We start from the raw sequence: 21,807 nt of genomic DNA, 5'->3' as shown, positions 1-21,807 counted from the left end.
AGCCTTTCCAAGGCCCTACGCAGTGGCCCTGCTCTCTCCAAACGCTGGGGTGAGGGTTCCAACATTGGGGGGGTCACCTTTTTCTCAGTTCCATCCTCTCCAAACATCGAGGCAGCACCCAGATCTCTGCCATCCCTGGGGCACATGCTCAACCCCTCCAGAATATCGGGGTGGCCTCTCTGAGCCCTTCCTGAGTGATGAAGCAGAAGGCTGACCCACTGCTTCCAGGGCAGATTCACCCTCTTCACATGTACAGGTGGGTCCACTCTCCTGGCCCAGGATTGCCCAGCTCCAGACCTTGACTTCCATGGGTCTGCCTCTGAAGTCATTTCCCTTCAATTTGTCCCTTTTAGTCCAGACTAGCAGTGGCTCTGTTTATACAGATCCCACAATGCTCTTGTTGGTTTTCTATGAGGTAAGCAAGGATCATAACCATTAGATAATAGGACTTTCCACAAATCCTTTCTGGATAACTCCATCTTCAATCCTTGTTTGTCCTGTAATGGCTGACTGCTTTCCATGTTTCATTAAATTCTCACATGGGCTTCTATTCTTTAGGGTCTCCCTTTCTGGAAGCCCAGAATTTTCCAGACCATCAATTTCAGGTTTCTTTCTCAGCTTGTCTCTTTCCTGTCACATTTTACTGCAAGCTGCAAGGAGCAGCCAGGCTGCATTTTCCACATTTAGTTCAGAGATTTCCTCAATTAAGTATTCTGGGTTGGCGCCTTTAAATTCTGACTTCCATCCAACAGCAGTACACAATTTTGCCAAATTCTGTGCCACTTTAAAACAATGGTCACCTTCCTTCCAGTTTGCAATATCACATTCCTCACTTCTGTCAAAAGCCTCATCTAAGGTATCTTCAGAGTCCACATTTCTATCAACACTCTCTTCAGAACAATTCAGGCCTTCTCTATCAAAATCTTCACAACTCTTCCAGAATCTTCCCTTCATCCATTTAGAAAGCTGTTCTAACATATTTGTTATTTTCAAATCATAGTAGCACCCTACTTCTTGGTACCAAAATCTGTATTAGTTTGCTCAAGCTGTTTGAATGCAATATACCAGAAATGGAATGGCTTTTAAAGGGGGAATTTATTCAGTTGCAAGTTTAGAGTTCTAAGGCCATAGAAATGTCCAAACTAAGGCACCCAGAGAACAATACTTTAACTCCAAACAAAGGCCAGTGTCTGTCCCATGGGAAGGCACGTGACTGGCACCTGCTGGTCCTTGTTTCCAGCTCTACTGCTTCCAGCTTCTGATGCCAGTGGTTTCCTCTCTAAGTGCCTGTGAGCCTTCATTTAGCTCCTCCAGGAAACAACTTTGGGTTCTGGCTGCCTTAGCATCTCATGGGAATACATTTGGTGATGGCTGCTGGGCTCTGCCTGTGTCTAGGCATCTGCTCTCTCTGTCAGCACTCGAAGCTTCTCCAAACATCTATGACCAGTCAGCTCTGAAGCAACTGTTCTCCAATCATCTGCATCTGAAGTTTCCCCAAAATGTTTCCCCTCTTAAAGGACTCTAGTAAACTAATCAAGCCCTGCTTAGAGTGGATAGAGTCACATCTCCATCTAATTAAAAGGCCACATCCACAATTTGGCGTGCCAGGTTTCCATGGAAATAAACTTGATGGAAATAATCAATCAAAAGGGTTTCCACCCTTTGATATTGAATGAGGATTAAAGAACATGGCTTTTCTGGGGGTACACAACATTTCAAACCAGCACAGTGTGTAGCATCTGAACTGAAGTAACCTCATCAAAAGGTCCCCCTTACAGTGGTTTCATGCCCACAGGATTGAATTAAGCTTAGGAATATGTTTTTCTGGGGTACATACAGCACCATACCACCATAAACCACACAAGTGGGAGTTGGAACTGACCCTTTACATAAGGCAGGACCTTGAAGCACTAGTAGCAAATTTGAAGTAGTAAATGTGTGGATTAGAACAATGTCTGATGCCTGACCCTGGTATTTAGACAATTTTTCTACTAATTGTTTATATTTTGACATAAATTCAGACTTACAAAAAAGTTGGAAGATAAATACAAAAATTCTAATATTCTGCTATTTTTCACAAAAAAAAAGAAAGAAAAAAGTCAATTGTGATGATAAAAAAGTATTTAAGCCCTCTAGCCTCCTATATTCTGAAGCAGCTAGAAGGAAAAATCTGAGATGATGGTATAGTAGCTCATGACAAACTCTGGAATCTGTCCTGTAACCACTTGTTCAAGAGTGCTTTGAAACTATTGCTTTTTTTATTTCTTTGCTTTGTATATATGTTATATTATACAATTAAAAAGTTAAAAACATTCTCATATTCTCTTTACCCAGATTCCCCAATGTTTAACATTTGACCACATCTACATTTGCATTATCTCTTTATCTATGTGTACAAATTATTTTTTTCAGAAATGTATGAAAGTGTGTTACAGACACAATGCTCCTTTTATAGTAAAGTACTTTTAGTGCATAAATCAAAAAATAAACTCTTACTAAAAATAGTAAAATTATAAAACCAGGAAGATGATATTGATGCAATTCTTGAATCTATAGATCTCATTAAAATTTCACCAACTGTTCTGTGCTGTCTTGAAAAGGTTTATGTACCCTAGAAAAGCCATGTCTTAATCCTGAGCCACCCTGTGGGAACAGAGGTTTTCTCTAATCCTTATTCAGTACTATAGGTTGGAAATTTGATTAAGTTATCTCCACAGAGATGTGACTCAATCAACTATGGGTTTTAAGCTTGATTAATGGAGATGTGTCTCCACCCATTCTATATGAGTCTTGATTAGTTTACTGGGATCCTGTAAAAGAAGAGACATGTTTTGAGAGAAAGCCTTTTGAGAGGGACGAGAAAGCCACAGCAGAGCCGAGCAGAGTCACAACACGGAGAGAACCGCGGAGTCCACCACCCAGCGACCTGTGGAGATGAAGGAGAACGCTCCTGGGGAACTTCATGAAGTGGGAGGCCTGGAGAGAAAGCCAGTAGAGATCGCCCTGTTCACCACGTGCCTTTCCAGTCGAGAGAGGAACCCTGAACTTCATCAGCCTTCTCGAACCAAGGTATCTTCTCCAGGATGCCTTAGATCAGATATTTCTATAGATTTGCTTTTGGACATTTCCATTGCCTTAGAACTATAAGCTAGCAACTTATTAAATTCCTCTTTTTAAAAGCCATTCCAGTTTCTGGTATATCACATTCCAGCAACCATTAAACTAGAACATGCTCCAATAATGTCCTTATGGAAATTCTGGATTACACACAGTTTTCACACGTTTAATCTTTCAGTCTTTTGTCATTCATGATATTTACATTTTTGAAGAGCACAGGACTTTAGTTTGAAGAATGAACCTCAATATGGATTTGTCTGTTTCCTCATGATTTGATTCAGGTTATGAATTTTTTTGGTAGAACTAGCACAAAAGCAATGTTATGTTCTGCTCAATGTGTCACATCAAGAGGCACATGATGCTGATTTGTTCCATTATTGATAATGTTAACTTTATCATGTGGTTAAGATGGTGACTGTCAGGATTCTCCATTGTATAGTTACTGTTTACTATTTGAAATTAATAAATATTTTGTGTGGAGATACTTTGAGACTATGTAAATTCAGATTTATTCCTTAAACTTTCACTCACTCATTTTAGTATCCATTAATGATCTTTGTCTGAATTATTTATTATTATGATTACCAAGTGGTGATTTTCAAATTCCTTTTTCACTAAATTATGTCATTATTAATTAATGAATGCCAGTATGAGTTCACGAATTCTTAGATTCAATGGAATATAACCCATTACTATCATTGTTTCTTCTGTTGCTAAATTACCCCGTATTTGGGTAGTGAGGTTCGTTCAAAGCTGGCTCCTGTGTTGAAGAGATATTTTTTAGGGTTTAAATATAAAATTCAAACAGTAAAAATTATACGACTATAAGTACAATTCAGGAACAGAAATAGGCTGTCATAACTCATACCAGAAACTCATGAACTAGAAAGAAAAATACAAACAAATTTTATTATGCATAAAAGAACAAATATTTGTACACATATGGCAGCAAAGAGTTAATATCTACATTATACAACATGTTTATCCTTCTAAATTGACATACAACCCCTCAAGAACAAAACAGAAAAAATTAGGACAATGGGTACAGAAGAATAGATTAAACGGCCCGTGTGTAGGTGTGTGGATGCACACGTATGAAAAATGCTTAGGGAAGATGGCAGAGCAGAAGCTACAGTACCCACTTCTCCAAAGCAGCTAGTAGATATGCAGAAACGATCTGAAACAGCTGACTGGGGCTCTGAAGGCCAGGAGAGCATTGGACAGCTCCAGGGAAGGGCAGGACGAAGAGGCTGAGACACTGCAGTAAAGAACTGTGAGTAAAGACCTCAGCAGCAACTGCTGGCACACAGCCCTAAACCTGAGGCTAGCCATGTCAGAGCCAGTTCCTGGCTGGCTGCTACCGATGGAGAAGGATATGGAAACCCTCTTCCCCAAGAAGAGGGTGGGGCATCACCAAGTACTGATTACTGCTTTTGATCAGGAAATTGTGATCCCTGGGTCCTGGCTTTGAGCCATGGTTTTAACCCATCCCAGTCAGGGAATGGTTTGGCCATGATTTCTACTGTGCCTCCAACAGGGGTGAAGGCAGTGAAATTTCAAAGAGGCAGAGTCTCCTTTGGGCTGCAAGAAAATGGTTGCTGAAGAGTACATCTGCTAGACAGGACAGGAAAGCAGAGCTTTGGGGAGTCACTCAAAAGAGTTTTGGGCACCTTTCCTGACCCTCTCCCCAAGGTTCTATGGAACAGATAATGCTTCCTTTACGGGTTCCTGGACCTGATCTGGTTGGGAAATACTGACTAAGAAAGTCCTCTATGAGGTGACCCTTCTCCCAAAATTTGTCCTCCAGGTGAAAGCAGTGCTCATGGATGATTCTCCAAGAAAGCCCACATTTTAGATTAAAAAAAACGAGTCTCAATAAATTTTAAAAGACTGAAATTATACCAAGCATCTCCTTTGACCATAATGGAATGAAGCTGGAAATTAATAACAGGCAGAGAACTGCAAAATTCACAAATATATGATTTTGGCAACATGATAAAGGGCATATACAAAAACCTACAAGTAACATTGTACTCAGTGATGCAAGACCCTAAGATCTGAAACAAAGCAAGATGTCCACAGTCACCACTGTTACTCAACACTGTGCTAGAAGTTCTAGCCAGCGCATTTAAGCCATAAAAAGAAATAAAAGCCACATAAATTGGAAAGGAGGGAGTAAAACTTTCAATATTTGCTCATGAAATGATTCTATAAATGGAATGTCCCCAAAAACCTACAACAAAGCTACAAGAGCTTAAATGATTTCAGTAAAGTGGTGGGTTACAAGCTCGACATGCAGACGTTGGTGGTAGTGTCTTAAATACCAGTAAAGAAAGTCTTCCTTCTGATCTGAGGAAGAAGTCAAGAAAAAAAATTCCATTTACAAAAGCAACTAAGAGCCAAAAATATCTTCAAAAAGAAGAATAAAGTTGGAAAATTCACTCTTCCTGACTTTAAAGCATATTACAAAGCTATAGTGATCAAAACAGCTTAGTATTAGCAAAAGGAGAAGTATATTGACCAATGGAATCAGAGTACAGAAATACATCTCAGATCTATGGCCAACTGACATTTGATAAGTTGTGGGCTGAAAGAACTAGATTTCCATAAGCAAAAGAAGGAGACAGGACCCTACCTCACACCTTATATACAATTTAACTCAAAATGGATCAAAGACTTAACTATAAGAACCAGTACCATAAAACTCCTAGAAGAAAATGTAGGGAAGTATCTTCAAAATCTTGTGGTAGGCAACCTTACATCCAAAGCACAAACAAAGAAAGAAGAAATAGACAAATGGGGCCTTCTCAAAATTAAAAACATTTCAAGTGCTCATGGATCATTCTCAAAGATAGACCATATGCTGGGTCACAAAGCAAGTCTCAACAAATTTAAAAAGATTGAAATCATACACAACACTTTCTCGGATCATAAAGGAATGAAGTTGGAAATCAATAATAGGCAGAGTGCCAGAAAATTCACAAATATGTGGAGGCTCAACAACACACTCTTCAACAACCAGTGGGTCAAGGAAGAAATTACAAGAGAAATTAGTAAATATCTCGAGGTGAATGAAAATGAAAACACAACATATCAAAACCTATGGGACGCAGCAAAGGCAGTGCTAAGAGGGAAATTTATTGCCCTAAATGCCTATATCAGAAAAGAAGAAAGGGCAAAAATTCGGGAATTAACTGTCCACTTGGAAGAACTGGAGAAAGAACAGCAAACTAACTCCAAAGCAAACAAAAGGAAAGAAATAACAAAGATTAGAGCAGAAATTAATGAAATTGAGAACATGAAAACAATAGAGAAAATCAATAAGACCAGAAGTTGGTTCTATGAGAAGATCAACAAGATTGATGGGCCCTTAGCAAGATTGACAAAAAGAAGAAGAGATAGGATGCAAATAAATAAGATCAGAAATGGAAGAGGAGAAATAACCACTGACCTCACAGAAATAAAGGAGGTAATAACAGGATACTATGAACAACTTTACGCTAATAAATACAACAATGTAGATGAAATGGAAAAGTTCCTAGAAAGGCATGAACAACCAACTTTGACTCAAGAAGAAATAGATGACCTTAATAAACCAATCACAAGAAAAGAAATTGAATCAGTCATTCAAAAGCTTCCCAAAAAGAAAAGTCCAGGACCAGACGGCTTCACATGTGAATTCTACCAAACATTCCAGAAAGAATTAGTACCAACTCTGCTCAAACTCTTCAAAAAAATTGAAGTGGAGGGAAAGCTACCTAATTCATTCTATGAAGCCAACATCACCCTCATACCAAAACCAGGCAAAGATATTACAAAAAAAGAAAACTACAGACCAATCTCTCTAATGAATATAGATGCAAAAATCCTCAAAAAAACTCTAGCAAATTGAATCCAGCAACACATTAAAAGAATTATACATCATGACCAAGTAGGATTCATCCCAGGTATGCAAGGATGGTTCAACATAAGAAAATCAATTAATATAATATACCATATCAACAAATCAAAGCAGAAAAATCACATGATCATCTCAATTGATGCAGAGAAGGCATTTGACAAGATTCAACATCCTTTCCTGTAGAAAACACTTCAAAGGATAGGAATAGAAGGGAACTTCCTTAAAATGATAGAGGGAATATATGAAAAACCCACAGCTAATATCATCCTCAATGGGGAAAAATTGAAAACTTTCTCCCTAAGATCAGGAACAAGACAAGGATGTCCATTATCACCACTATTATTCAACATCATGTTGGAGGTTCTAGCCAGAGCAATTAGACAAGAAAAAGAAATACAAGGCATCAAAATTGGAAAAGAAGAAGTAAAACTATCACTGTTTGCAGATGGTATGATACTATACGTTGAAAACCCAGAAAAATCCACAACAAAACTACTAGAGCTAATAAATGAGTACAGCAAAGTAGCAGGTTACAAGATCAACATTCAAAAATCTGTAGCATTTCTATACACTAGCAATGAACAAACTGAGGGGGAAATCAAGAAACGAATTCCATTTGCAATTGCAACTAAAAGAATAAAATACTTAGGAATAAATTTAACTAAAGAGACAAAAGACCTATACAAAGAAAACTACAAAAAACTGTTAAAAGAAATCACAGAAGACCTAAATAGATGGAAGGGCATACCGTGTTCATGGATTGGAAGACTAAATATAGTTAAGATGTCAATCCTACCTAAATTGATTTACAGATTCAATGCAATACCAATCAAAATCCCAACAACTTATTTTTCAGAAATAGAAAAACCCATAAGCAAATTTATCTGGAAGGGCAGGGTGCCCCGAATTGCTAAAAGTATCTTGAGGGAAAAAAACGAAGCTGGAGGTCTCACGCTGCTGGACTTGAAGGCATATTATGAAGCCACAGTGGTCAAAACAGCATGGTACTGGCATAAAGATAGATATATCGACCAATGGAATCGAATAGAGTGCTCAGATATAGACCTCTCATCTATGGACAATTGATCTTTGATAAGGCAGTCAAGCCAACTCACCTGGGACAGAACAGTCTCTTCAATAAATGGTGCCTAGAGAACTGGATATCCATATGCAAAAGAATGAAAGAGGACCCGTATCTCACACCCTATACAAAAGTTAACTCAAAATGGATCAAAGATCTAAACATTAGGTCTAAGACCATAAAACAGTTAGAAGAAAATGTAGGGAGATATCTTATGAATCTTACAATTAGAGGCGGTTTTATGGACCTTAAACCTAAAGCAAGAGCACTGAAGAAAGAAAGAAAGAAATGGGAGCTCCTCAAAATTAAACACTTTTGTGCATCAAAGAACTTCATCAAGAAAGTAGAAAGACAGCCTACACAATGGGAGACAATATTTGGAAACGACATATCAGATAAAGGTCTAGTATCCAGAATTTATAGAGATTGTTCAGCTCAACAACAAAAAGACAGCCAACCCGCTTACAAAATGGGAAAAAGACTTGAACAGACACCTCTCAGAAGAGGAAATACAAATGGCCAAAAGACACATGAAGAGATGCTCAATGTCCCTGGCCATTAGAGAAATGCAAATCAAAACCACAATGAGATATCATCTCACACCCACCAGAATGGCCATTATCAACAAAACAAAAAATGACAAGTGCTGGAGAGGATGTGGAGAAAGAGGCACACTTATCCACTGTTGGTGGGAATGTCAAATGGTGCAACCACTGTGGAAGGCAGTTTGGCGGTTCCTCAAAAAGCTGAATATAAAATTGACATATGACCCACAATACCATTGCTAGGTATCTACTCAGAGGACTTAAGGGCAAAGACACAAACGGACATTTGCACACCAATGTTTATAGCAGCATTATTTACAATTGCAAAGAGATGGAAACAGCCAAAATGTCCATCAACAGACAAGTGGCTAAACAAACTGTGGTATATACATACGATGGAATACTATGCAGCTTTAAGACAGGATAAACTTATGAAGCATGTAATAACATGGATGGACCTAGAGAACATTATGCTGAGTGAGACTAGCCAAAAACTAAAGGACAAATACTGTATGGTCCCACTGATGTGAACCGACATTCGAGAATAAACTTGGAATATGTCATTGGTAACAGAGACCATCAAGAGTTAGAAATAGGGTAAGATAATTGGTAACTGGAGCTGAAGGGATACAGACTGTGCAACAGGACTGAATACAAAAACTCAAAAATGGACAGCACAATACTACCTAATTGTAATGTAATTATGTTAAAACACTGAATGAAGCTGCATCTGAGCTATAGTTTTTTTAATATATTTTTTGTATTTTTTTCTCTATATTATCATTTTATTTCTTTTTCTGTTGTCTTGCTATTTCTTTTTCTAAACCGATGAAAATGTACTAAGAAATGATGATCATACATCTATGTGATGATATTAAGAATCACTGATTGCATATGTAGAATGGAATGATTTCTAAATGTTGCATTAGTTAATTTTTTTAATAAATAAAAAAAATTAAAAACATTTGTGCTTCAAAGGATTTTGTGAAAGAAGTGAAAAGGCAACCTACTCAACAGGAGAAAATATTTGGGAACCACATATCCAATAAGGATTTAATAACCAGAATATATAAAGACACCCTACAACTCAACAATTAAAAGACAAACAACCCAATCAGAAAATGAGCAAAAGATTTGACTAGACATTTTTCAAAAAAGGAAATACAAATGATTAAAAAGCACATGAAAAGATGCTCAACATCACTACTAGGGAAATGCAAATCAAAACCACAATGAGATATCTTTTCACACCTATTAGAATAACCATCATTAAAAAAAACAGACAGAAAAATGCAAGTGTGGAAATGATATGGTGAAACAAGAAGACTCATTCACTTTTGGTGGGAATGTAAAATGGTGCAGCTAGTGTGTAAGACAGTTTGGTGGTTCTTCAGAAAACTAAACACAGAATTGCCATATGATATGACAATCCCAGGGCTAGGCATATACCCAGAATAACAGAAAACAGGGATCCGAACAGACATTAGCACACCAATGTTCATAGCGGAATTACTACAATTGCCAAAAGTTGGGAACAACCCTAGTATCCATCAACTGATGAATGGATAAACACATGTGGTCTACACATACGGTGGAGTACTATTCAAGTGTAGGAAGGAAGGAAGTCCTGAGGCACCAACATGGATGAGGCTGGAGGACATTATGTTGAGTGAAATAAGCCAAACACAGCTTATTTCCAGGCACAAAAGAATAGATATTGTGTGATCTCACTGATATGAACTAATTATACTAAGCAATCCATAGAGTTAGAATCTAGAATACAGGTTGCCGGAGGAGAGAACAGCAGTAGAGAAAGGGGAGCTGATGCTTAATTTGTGCAGAATCTCTATGAAGGTTGTTTCTACGTGTTTAGAAAGGGATAGTGGTGACTGGTAGCACATTACTGGGAGTGTAATTAACAGCACTGAATTATGTTGATGAATGTGGTTGAAAGGGGTAGTTTTGATTTGATAACAGAAATAAAGTTAGAGCATAAGACATGGGATTAGGGCAGTGCGACCCTGGCTCAGTGTCAGAATTCTTGCCTGCCATGCCAGAAACCCAACATGCAAAAACTACACCAAAAACATGGGATTATATGACACAGCGAGCCTTATTGTGGATGATGGACTAGGGCTAATGATACAAATTTAAGAATGCTCTTTCATGAATTATAACATATGTATGACACTATTACAAGGGATAAAGTAATAAAATATACAGTTACCAGTAGTATTTTAATATTTTTTTCATTAATTGCTACAAAACTACCACGCAAACGCAAAGTGTGGATAATAGGAGGGTATATGGTAATGTTTCATTATTTATGACTTTTCTGTAAACATACAACCTCTCTAATCAAATAATGATAATAATAATAAGTACTATAGTAAGTGAAAGAAACCAGACACGAAATAGTACATATTTGTCCTAGAGGCTGCCTACTAAGGGGCCCACCAGTGGACCAAGCAGTCGGGAGTTGTACCTGTGCCTTCTATCATGAGCATTTCAACAGCAGCTCCAGGTAAAGTGACTTTAGCTGTTGAATCTTCTATACGGGACTCGGGTCTGAGACTCTCGCGCATTTCTGTGCTCCGGAGGGCTGGTGTTGAAAGGGTGCACTGTGCAGACTGGTTTTCCATTCGTGTGCTCAGCTGGACACAGCCAGAGTGTGGTTTAGAAGCTGGCTGGTTATCAGCCCCGAACAGGGATGGTGTTTCCGAGGCGGCTGGGCATCTTTGAGTCAGTCCTGGAACTGACAGGAAGGTTAATAAGGTATAGGATTCCAACTCAAATTAACACTGTCTTTTTGGTTCTTCTTTATTTTGTCACTTTCAAAAAGGATAGAAAATGGGTTTTTTACCATGTCATAGACGATTAGGAAATTAAACTGCCTAACAGCCACAACATAATTAGGGTAACATAAAGTTATGAAAAATGCACATGGTAAAATACAAAGCTCAGAGATGCCAAGGATGAGATGAAAATGACTCATCTCTCTAGCGAAGGATTTAGTAGAAATGTTTAAAACATTTATATTGTCATATAAATCCATAATAAAAAGTATATTTTGTTTATTTCATCTACCTTTTTTTTTTTAGGTGCATGGTCCGGGAATCAAACCCGGGTCTCCCGCGTGGAAGGCAAGTGTCCCACCACTAAACCACCCGGCACTCTATTCTGTTTATTTTGAAAAGAATTTTACCCCCTTCTTTTTACTACCTATTGCCCACTTCATTCTTAATTGTTCCTGGTTTTATAATCACAGCTATGCTTTCCTTTCAGCACAGACCTTCCTGATGTTTGCATTGTTAGAGCATCACTTTAGTTTATTATCACTAATCTCCCACTGCTAGTATACCCCTTCAGCTGCAGCCTGTTTTTCACAGAAAACCACACCAGCCGTGCAGCCGTTGGCATGGTAAATTATTTGCACCCATTCCCATGAAATAACAGCTTCTTCTCTCACTGATTTTTCTATCCATTATACACCGACGAAATAAATTCTCAGAAATCAGAGAAATCATAGCTATATGAAAAGACATTTTACGAGTCTAGCTTTCAACTACTAGACCACCCTCATTTTATGAAGTCTATAATGACAGGGTGAGATTGTGGGAAGACGTCAGAGGAAGATGCTCCAAAAACCAGTCCCTCCACCGAAACAATGAACGAACTGGCAGGAACTAAGTCAACTACTCTGCAATTCTGGAGTCAGTGAAACCCTGCGCAGCCCCCAGAGAGGAACGTGAAGAGGCTGGAAAATTGCGATAAAGACAAATGAGCTTCCCCTTCCCTGCAGCGAATCCTCTCTGCCTTTCCCCAGCTTCCTGGCAGGCAGCACTGGGAACTGGAGCTCAGGCCCCCGGCACAGGTTGCTGCTGCCAGGGTGAGACATAAAGACCCTGTTTCCCAAATCCCAGGGGTGTGTGGTCTGACCAGCTACTTTAGGTCACTGGGGCCAGCTTCAAGGACAACCTTCATTCCAGACCCCCTTAGGCAAAGTAGGCAAAGGAAACTTGAAGACACACACCTTCCTCAAAACATCAGGAAGCAAAGTCTGCATTTCTTGGGCAACTGTTGAATCTAGAAAACACAGCCTTAGACACCTTAGAGTGCCTGTGGCACCTCCTCAGCTGTCCACAGCACAGGGCAGACCCGGCTGGCACTCTACTGTCACCCCTGGCCCTGCTTCCGGGGGAGCAGAGGGTCCTGTGTGCACCCTGGGTGCAGGACGTCGGGGCTAATCCATCAGCTGGAGTCCAGAGCTGAACCGGGCAAGTGTTGTGGACTTACCCGCCCACAGTGGGTCCCGAGGGCAGAAAAGCCCCTTGCAGACAGGTGGGAAAGTGTGAAAAACAATTATGTTCAGGCAAAGGACTATCTGCATTAATTCACTTGGGAACACCCAGGAAAAGGAGGAGGTGTCTCAAAGGACTAGACAGGATTCACTCACACTCCTGTGAACAAAGGTTTCTAGCAAGCACAATCTCAGAAAGAGAAGAAAGTTCTGTGGCTCCAGCTCTAATAAGCATGGATAAGACAGAGGGGACTGCATTTCCATCTGCCTGAGGATGATCTTCTCAATAGGAAAGCTGTAAAGGAAACCAGCCAAAGCACAGCCAATTTGCAAAGACAGTGAAAGGCGCTTTCTGCTTTGATTTGTTTTGATTAGCTCCTGTCATTGAAGAAAATCTCTGTCAGATCACAAGCTGAATACAAATTTAAGGAACAGACAGTTCAGGGACTAAATCCCAGAGTTGACACTTTAAAAAATTGAAGTGTGCAACGCATGATTACAAAACAAAGAAACAGAAAATAAATAAAATCAGAAATGAAAAACTGTATGTTACTACTGACTCAATAGAAAGAAAAAGGATTACAAGAGGAAACTATGAAGAATCATATGCCAAAAAATTGGATAACCAAGACAAAATGGACAAATTCATAGAAACACACGAACTATCTACATGGAGTCAAGCAGAAATAGAAGCTCTCAACAAACCAATAACTAGTAAAAAGATTGAATCAGTAATGAAAACCTTCCCAAAAAACAAAGGCCCAGGACCAGATGGCTTCAAAGGTGACTCTTACCAAACATTCCGAGAAGAGCTAACACCAGCCCTGCTCAAACTCTCCCACAAAATTGAAGGGCAGGGAGTACTGTTGTTTCAGTTTGCTGAAGCTGCTGGAATGCAGTATACCAGAAGTGGGCTGGCCTTTGTAAAGAAAATTTATTAAGCTATAAGTTTACAGTTCTAAGGCCAAAAAAATGTCAAAACTAAGACATCCAGGGAAAGACACCTTGACTCTAGAAAAGCCAGTGGGTTCAGAACTCCTCTGTCAGCTGGGAAGGCATGTGGCTAGCATCTGCTAGTCCTTTGGCCTTTGGTTTCAAACAGCTTCCCCAGGGCCATTTTGTTTCTGCACCTGTGTCAGCTCTGAATCTTTTCCAAAATGGTTCCCTTTTAAAGGACTCCAGTAAGTGATCCACCTGGAATTGGTAGAGACACATCTCCATGAAAACCACCTAACCAAGGGGCCCCACCCACAACTGGGTGGGTCACATCTCCATGGAAACAACTTAATCAAAATGATTGCACCCAACAACATTGAATGAGGGTTAAAGAACATGGCTTTTCTTGGGTACAGAACAGTTTCAAACCAGCACAACTCCCTGACTCATTCCATGATGCCAACATCGCACTGATACCAAAGCCAGATAAAGATACCACAACAAAACTACAAACCAATATCCTTTATACATATAGATGCAAAAATACTCAACAAAATACTAGCAAGCCAAATCCAACAGCACATGAGAAAAATTATACACCGTGACTGAGTGTATACCCAGCTATACAAGGGTAGGTCAACACAAGAAAATCTATTATGTAATGTTCTATATTAACAACACCTACAGCTAATGTCATAATCAATAGTAAAGGACTGAGAGCTCTTCCTCTAAGATCAAGAGCAAGACAGGGATATCTTCTGACACTACTGCTATTCTTTTACTGGAAGTTCTAGTTAGAGCAATTAGTCAAGAGAAAGAAATAAAAGGCATCCAAGTTGGAAAGAAAGAAATGAAATGTTCCCTAATTGCAGATGACACGATCCTGAGGCAGGAAAGAAGGGAGGCAAAAGTGGCCCTAAGAGCCATAACAAAATTCCTCACTGAGGTTGGCACCCAAAATAACCAATGAAAAGTGCAGCCCATCAATCCCTATTGGCATAACCAGAGTGGGAAGGGCCCTTCCAAGTGCTTATAATGCAGGAATCCCAACTTCAGAGCACTTCTCTTTTGGAAAACACCTACTCATCGCCTCAAGGCATGTACTTTTGCTCTGTATTAAACATTTTAGCTGTACATACTGACTATTCCTTGAATTCTTTCCACAGCTGAGTCAAGACCCTTCACATTACCAGCCACTTGTTGAGGTCTGGACTTCTCCAAGGACTCCCGGAGCTCTCCAGCATCCAGCAAAGGACTCCTGGGGCTCTACAGCATCAACAAGCTTATTAAACTTTTGGCTGTTCACACTGACTAGCCCTTGATTTCTTTCCTGCAACTGAGTCAAGAACCCTGGTTGTACCAGCCCTGGTTGAGGTTTCAACCCCTAAGAACTCCTGGGGCTCTCTGGCATCAGCTTGGCAACCAAGACGGGACCTGACGGTGCTGCTCGCACAGGTAAGGGCATTGCTCTTTGTCACTGTTCCCCTTCTCTTTTCTCTGGCTGCAGAACAGAATCTCAGTCCGCTCACTCGACTGTGGCTTCCCTCCCCATGGAAGGTGCTGGAGGACAAGCTCCTTGCACTGTGCAGATTCAAGGGTTAAACAAGTAGCAGTTGACTCTGTTCTTTTGGGTTTGACTGGAGGAGGTCTGAGTCGTGCAGGAGTTCACTGGCTTGTCTATGTGCTATGCCTGAGTCTCTCTTTACCACCTTCACCCTCTGTGTTAAATTAGTACTCCTGGAGTCCCAGAAGGGGAAAAGAAAACCTCTAAGCAGCAGGATTCAAAGCCTTGATTTTTGCAATTATTATAAATAAACCTGGACAATAAAACAAAATCTCCCCTGGAATTTCCTTTCAGCTGCTAGAGGACTGGAAAAAGGCAAAAACCTTTTCTAATTGTTTGGGTCAAGGCTTTAAGTGAAATATAGCTAATAATTGGAAACAACTAAAAGGGTGTAAGAACTCTCAAGTCCCACTATCCTGATTTAAAACTTTTAAAACCAAGTAACAGACCAGGATTCATTCTTTGTGTCTCGTCTATCCCTGCCCTCAGGGCTTCTTAAACCCTTGGCCAAATATGAATGAACCAGAAAAAGGGGGAGAGTTTGGAGCAGAAAGGTGGGGTAGGTGTAGCATGTGTCACATTCACAAGGCTTAGATGACGCTTTCATAACAGTTGGATCTTTCTTTAGGCATCTCCTACTTTGCCACTGGAATCTCCAGTCCTGTCAGGAATCTAATTTATAATTCACATTCACATGACATCAGACTTCCACCCCTCACAAGGCACAGTCCCCCCATGACCGTCTACACTGCCTGGAGAGTTACCCAAATCCTTTAGAGACGCCTTTCAGGGACATGTTCACTCCTTATGTTGAGGACTTTCCTGTCCTCGGCTCATCTACTTACAAGCCCCAGGGATGCCTAGACAAGGGTGGAGCTCTGGGGACACCAGGCATTGCATTACTTGGTTGGTCAAGTTGACCCAGAATGCTGGGTCTAGGAACGGCCCAAGGCTTGAGTCTCTCCTAGAGGCTCAATTGGGAGCCTTCCATGAAGATGCCCACTTCTGCTGAATTCTCCCTCAATTGCTATCTTTCTTTCCCTCCCTCTCACAGGCAGAGACACTACATGCAGAACAGCAAAGCATGGGTAATTCTTCTGCTGTCCCTATCGACTCTCTCTTTAGATGCTTCCTGAAACACTCGGACACATTCCAACCAGATGGCCTAAAGAGAAAAGAAAATGGTCTTCTTCTGCAATGTGGCCTGGTCCCAATATAGACTGGTCTCTATAACTGATTTAACCCAATGTAAACAGAAGCTAAGGCATTCTTCAGAAGACCCAGGTAATTTTGCCAAAGAATTTCATTCCCTCCCGTCTTTTGACCTCACCTGGGGGAACACCCATATCATTACACCCACCTGCTGCAGCTCAGAGGAAAAATCCCATATGTGAGTAGAAGCCCAGGCCCATGCAGGTTACCTAACAGCCTGGCCAAACCAGTACCCAGCAGGAACTACCGCAGTCCCTAGTGATGAACCTACCAAGGAGGGCAGGCAAATTTAAGATGCAGAGACCATATTTTGCCTATCTTACAGCAGGAATGAAAAAAAATGCACCATTAAATCATTAAATTATAATAAATGTAGAGGGGTAATCCAAGAGAAAGATGAGAACCCTGCTTTATTCAAGGGTTGCTTAGTAGAAGTCTTAAAGAAGTCTATATACCAACCTAGACTCTAACTCCTGGGAAGGGCAAGTTTTATTAACAACTCATTTAATTAGTGAACCACATCCAGATATTCAGAAGAAACTGCAGCAAAATGGCTGTTGGACCACAGATCCCCTTTAATCCAATGCTAGAAACCACCTTCAGCATCTTCAGTAACTGAGATAAAGCTGAAGAACTGGAAAGCGCCCAGAAGGGCTGGCGACAGGATAAATGGCAGGCTCACTTGATGGTGGTCTCTGCAAACAGTCCTGCACCCTCAGGACCACCCTATTGGTTGGACGGCATGGAAAGCAGCTGCTTTAGATGTAAGAGACCAGGACATTGGAAGAGAGAATGTCCTGGCTTGGAGGGACCACAGAGAACTTGCCCTTGGTTGAAACAAGATGGTCACTGGAAAGGGACTGTCCTCAGCTCGAAAAGGAAAAGGCAAGAGATCCTATACCAGTGGTGACTTTGAATAAAGACTGAGGAGGCCTGAAGTCCTACATGGCTCCCAACTCCCAGCTGGCCATCACCATGGACGAGCCCTGGGTGACCCTTGATGCACATGTAAGAACATTAACTTGTTAACTGACACAGGAGCCACGTACTCTATACTTAGTCATGGCTCTGGTGCTCTATCCTCAAAGACTTTCACTGTGGTAGGTAGATGGAAAGCCAGGACCCGTCGCTTCATGCCACCCTCAGGTTGTAGACTAGGGGACGTTCTCATCAGTGATGAGTTCCTAGTGGTCCCTCAGCGCCCAACCCCTCTACTAAGCAAGGATCTCTTATGAGCCTTAAGCTTTATATACATCCTCTATCTTCCTTTCACTCACGTGCAGAATCATATAGCATTGTCCAGCATGCAGTTAATCTCTTATCTATCCTCCTGCTAGATATGTGTCCCTCATTGTGGATACTCTGAGGTGTGGCCAACTTATATGAAATTCTGGGCCCCTGCCCACCTATTTAGACTGCAACGACACCTTTTAGATCACTGAGGACCCCACCCCTGCCACTATCATCAACATATATGACAAGAGACACATACTCATCATCTCTAACTTCCCTAGGAAAACTACACTCCTAGGGAAAACTGTCACTCATTCTGCTCTGCTGGGGACAGATGTAAATCCTCTGTCTTATCTCAGGCTTTGTGTCCAATGTGTGCATTAAATTCTATGACCACCTGATAGGAAAGCCAAAAATGGTCTGAGATAAAAACTGGGTGTCATGATCTATTCTAATGACGACTCCGTTGAGCGCGGTCTTTCAGCATGCAGTGGAGCATGGATCACTCACAAGCAAACTGAACTCTGGTTGGCATATCAGCTGTGAGTGGTGCATCATCTGACCAGTAGACAGCCTAATATGCGCTGCCTCTCTAGGCTCCAGTCAGACAGTATTCTTCCTTTGTGGGCATAAAACCTATCTTAGCATACCCCCATGGTTGTCAGAGACATGCATTTTAGTACATGTGGTCCTAGTGCCCAAGTGTAAAAGTAAAAATGAGCCTTTTCCACTCCCCACTTCCCAAACTGTCTTCCCAAACCGAGTAGAAGGTCAGTCCCATTCCTTCTGCCACTCCTAGGTACCATCAGGATTGGAGCTATCACTCCTGGAGCTGCAGGAATAGCCCATGCAGGGTACAGCCACCTTAATCTCTCCCTTGAATTACCCACTAGCATTGAGCAGCCTCTACTTTGACCCTTCTGCAATTCCAGGTAAATTCATTAGTGTTTGTCATCCTCCAAAACCAGTGAGCCCTCGATGCTCTTATAGTGGCCCATGGAGGAACATGTGCATTCTGGGAGAGGATTGTTGTTTTATGTTAGTCAGAGCTCAAAGAAAACACAAGATATTAACTCCCTTACAGACCAGGTGTAGGAGTTAAGTTCAGGTGTCAAGTTGGCCAGATAATGTCCAGTTCTACCGCTGTGGACTCAAATAATCAGCATGTGAAATTCATCCTGGTTGATTACATGTGTGGTCAGCTAAGGAGAGTGCCTTAGACAGAAAGTAACATTTAATTTAATTGCTGGCGGCTTAAAAGAGAGAGGTCAGAAGAGCACTCAGCAGTGCTCAGCAGCTCAGCACACCTTAGCTCAACCCACAGAGCTAACATAGAGCCATATATTTGGAGATCAGAAAGGAAACACCCCAGGGAAAGCCAGTTGAACCAAGAAGCCAGGAGAAAAGGCCAGCAGATGTTGCTGTGTGCCTTCCCATGTGAGAGAGAAACCCAGATGAAAGCAAGCTGCCTTTCCTTTGAAGAGCAGTAAATTTGTAAGTAAATAAATCCCTTTTATCAAAGCTGATCCACTTCTGATGTATTGCATTATAGCAGCTTCAACAAACTAAAGCACCAGGTTACTTGATTGCTTAACCAGTCCAAGACCTTCCCTTTGATTTATTCGAGTTTCTGCCACCCAGGATAGCATGCCATTCTTTGTTCCATCCTTTTCTGTTTAATGGGGCTGTTCACCCTATTTGTCCTCAGCTCTGTGGATTTTCCTCCCTCTCTGTTGGAACACTGCACCTTGACACTGACAGCATGAGTCACGGTAAAGACCAGATGCCCTTAAAGACATCAATAGATAATCAACAGGTTACACCAGAGCAAGAAAGATACAAAAACCCCCAGACCCTCCCAGAAGAAGCATTAGATATGATAGCCAGAGAATTCTGCTCCCATTACAGGCAGGGGCAATGCCTGTAGGGCAATGTCAGCAGGAAGCAGCTACAAAAGACTGGCCTCCCGCCTTAAGCACTCCTTAAGATTAAGGTGATGGAATTCTCTGAGACGGAAATGAGGCAGGTTAGATAGTGGAGGAGAGCAGGGCAAGTGGCCCTAAGAACCATTACAAACTTCCTCACTCAGGTCAGCACTCAAAAAGAACCAATGAAAAGTACAGCTCATCAATCCCTTATTAGCATAACCAAAGGAGGAAGGCCACTCAGAGCATTCCTCTTCCTTTGAAGAAAACCCGGCTTCGTTGCCTTCGAGCATGTACTTTTGCTACGTATTAAACATTTTGGCTGTACACACTGAACTATTCCTTGAATTCTTTCCACAGCTGAGTCAAGACCCTTCACAATGTCAGCCCCTGGTTGAGGTCTGGACTCCTCCAAGCGCTCCTGGGGCTCTCCGGCATCCCGCGGAGGACTCCCGGGGGTCTCCAGAATCCAGTTAAGAATTATGGTGACCTCTTGTTGGTGCCTTAATTTGGGTATTTTCATTGCCTTAGAGCTGTAAAGTTGTAACTTATTAAATTATCCTTTTGTAAAATCTGTTCCGGTTCTGTTATATCACATTTGTCAGGTTCTGAACTAACACAGATTTGGTACCGGGGTGGGATGTTGCTCTGGTTTGCAGATACCAAAATGTTGGAACAGCTTTTTAAGTGAATAAAGGGGAGATTCTGGAAGTGTTGTGAGGATTTTGATGAGAAAGCCTGAACTGCACTGAAAAGACAGTTGGTAGAAATGTGGACTCTAAAGATAGCTCCGATGAGGCTTTAGACAGAAATGAGGAATGTGTCATTCCAAACCGGAAGAAAGGCATTCTTTGAGATAGAAGGCAGAATCTGAGAGTGATGAACTTGGATATTTAGCAGAGGAAATTTCCAAACCAAATGGGAAAAACGCAGTCTGGTTGCTCCTTGAAGCTTGTAGGATTTGAGATGGAGTTATCGGGGAAGGATTTGTGGAAACTCTTTTTGTCTGATGGGCATGATCCAAGGCTACTGCATAGAAAGCCAACAAGAGTGTTGTCGGATCTACGTAAACAGAATCACTGCTAGTCTGGACTAAAATGAAAGGAAAGGGACAAAGTGAAGGAAAAATGTCATCAGAGGTAGAACCATGGAGGCTAAAGTCTGGGGCCAGGAGGCCTTGGGCCAGGAGAGCAGATGGACGCATACACATGGAAAGGGTGAGTCTGCCGCAGAAGCAGAGAATGAGCCTTCCACTTTGTGGTTCAGGAAGGGTTGTGCCACCTCAGGCCTCAGAGAAGGTGGAGCACATAAATGGGGGGTTCCAGGGAACCTGGCTGCCACCCATTGTTCTGGAGGGGTTGGGTGCATGGTTTGGGGATGGCAGAGAGTCTGGGTACAATCCCGATGTATGGAGAGAGTGGAGCCAAGAAAAAGGTGACCCCCCCCCCCCCAATGAGCCCCACTGTTGCAACTCATCCCACATTTGGAGAGAAAGCAAGGCCTTTGGAAAGGGTGGGACTGCCACTTTCTTAAGACCCAGGGATAAGTGACTCCCAGACTTTGAAATCTAATGGCATATGCCCTGCGGGTTTCCAGAATTGTTTGGGTCTGGTGACCCCTGTGTTCCTTCCAATTTTTCCTTGTGGAAATGGAATTTGTATCCTGTGACTGTCCCTCCTTTGTATATAGGCAGCAGATAAGTTGTTCTAAGCTTCCAGGTCCAGAGAGAAGAAAATGTTTGCCTTAGAACAGATCACATCTATAACAGACTCTAATGAAGTTTTGTACTGGTTTTAACCTTGTATTGCATTTGTATTGTTATTGAAGTGTTTTAAGGCTTTTGTGATATTGTAATGGAATGAATGTACTTTGTATATGAAAATAAACATGTCTTTTGGGGGGGTCCAGAGGTTGGAATGTGCTAGTTTGAATGTGTTAATGTACCCCAGAAAAGCCATGTTTTTATCCGGAGTCAATCCTGTGGAGGCAGCCA

The 21,807-nt window shown here is 41.3% G+C and overlaps 1 long non-coding RNA gene across 1 annotated transcript; it reads left to right on the top strand.

The window, feature by feature from the left end:
• Nucleotides 1–15,145: 15,145 nt before the first annotated feature.
• Nucleotides 15,146–20,296, top strand: LOC143666164 (uncharacterized). Its single transcript, XR_013167430.1, has 3 exons — nucleotides 15,146–15,335; nucleotides 16,499–16,728; nucleotides 20,175–20,296. It is a non-coding gene; the product is annotated as an uncharacterized LOC143666164 (long non-coding RNA).
• Nucleotides 20,297–21,807: the final 1,511 nt, after the last annotated feature.

The sequence above is a fragment of the Tamandua tetradactyla genome, chromosome 22, assembly GCF_023851605.1.
Source record: "Tamandua tetradactyla isolate mTamTet1 chromosome 22, mTamTet1.pri, whole genome shotgun sequence".
In the NCBI taxonomy this organism is placed as follows: domain Eukaryota; kingdom Metazoa; phylum Chordata; class Mammalia; order Pilosa; family Myrmecophagidae; genus Tamandua; species Tamandua tetradactyla.
The sequence above is the reverse complement of the archived record's forward strand: the minus strand, read 5'-3'. Positions and strand labels throughout refer to the sequence as shown.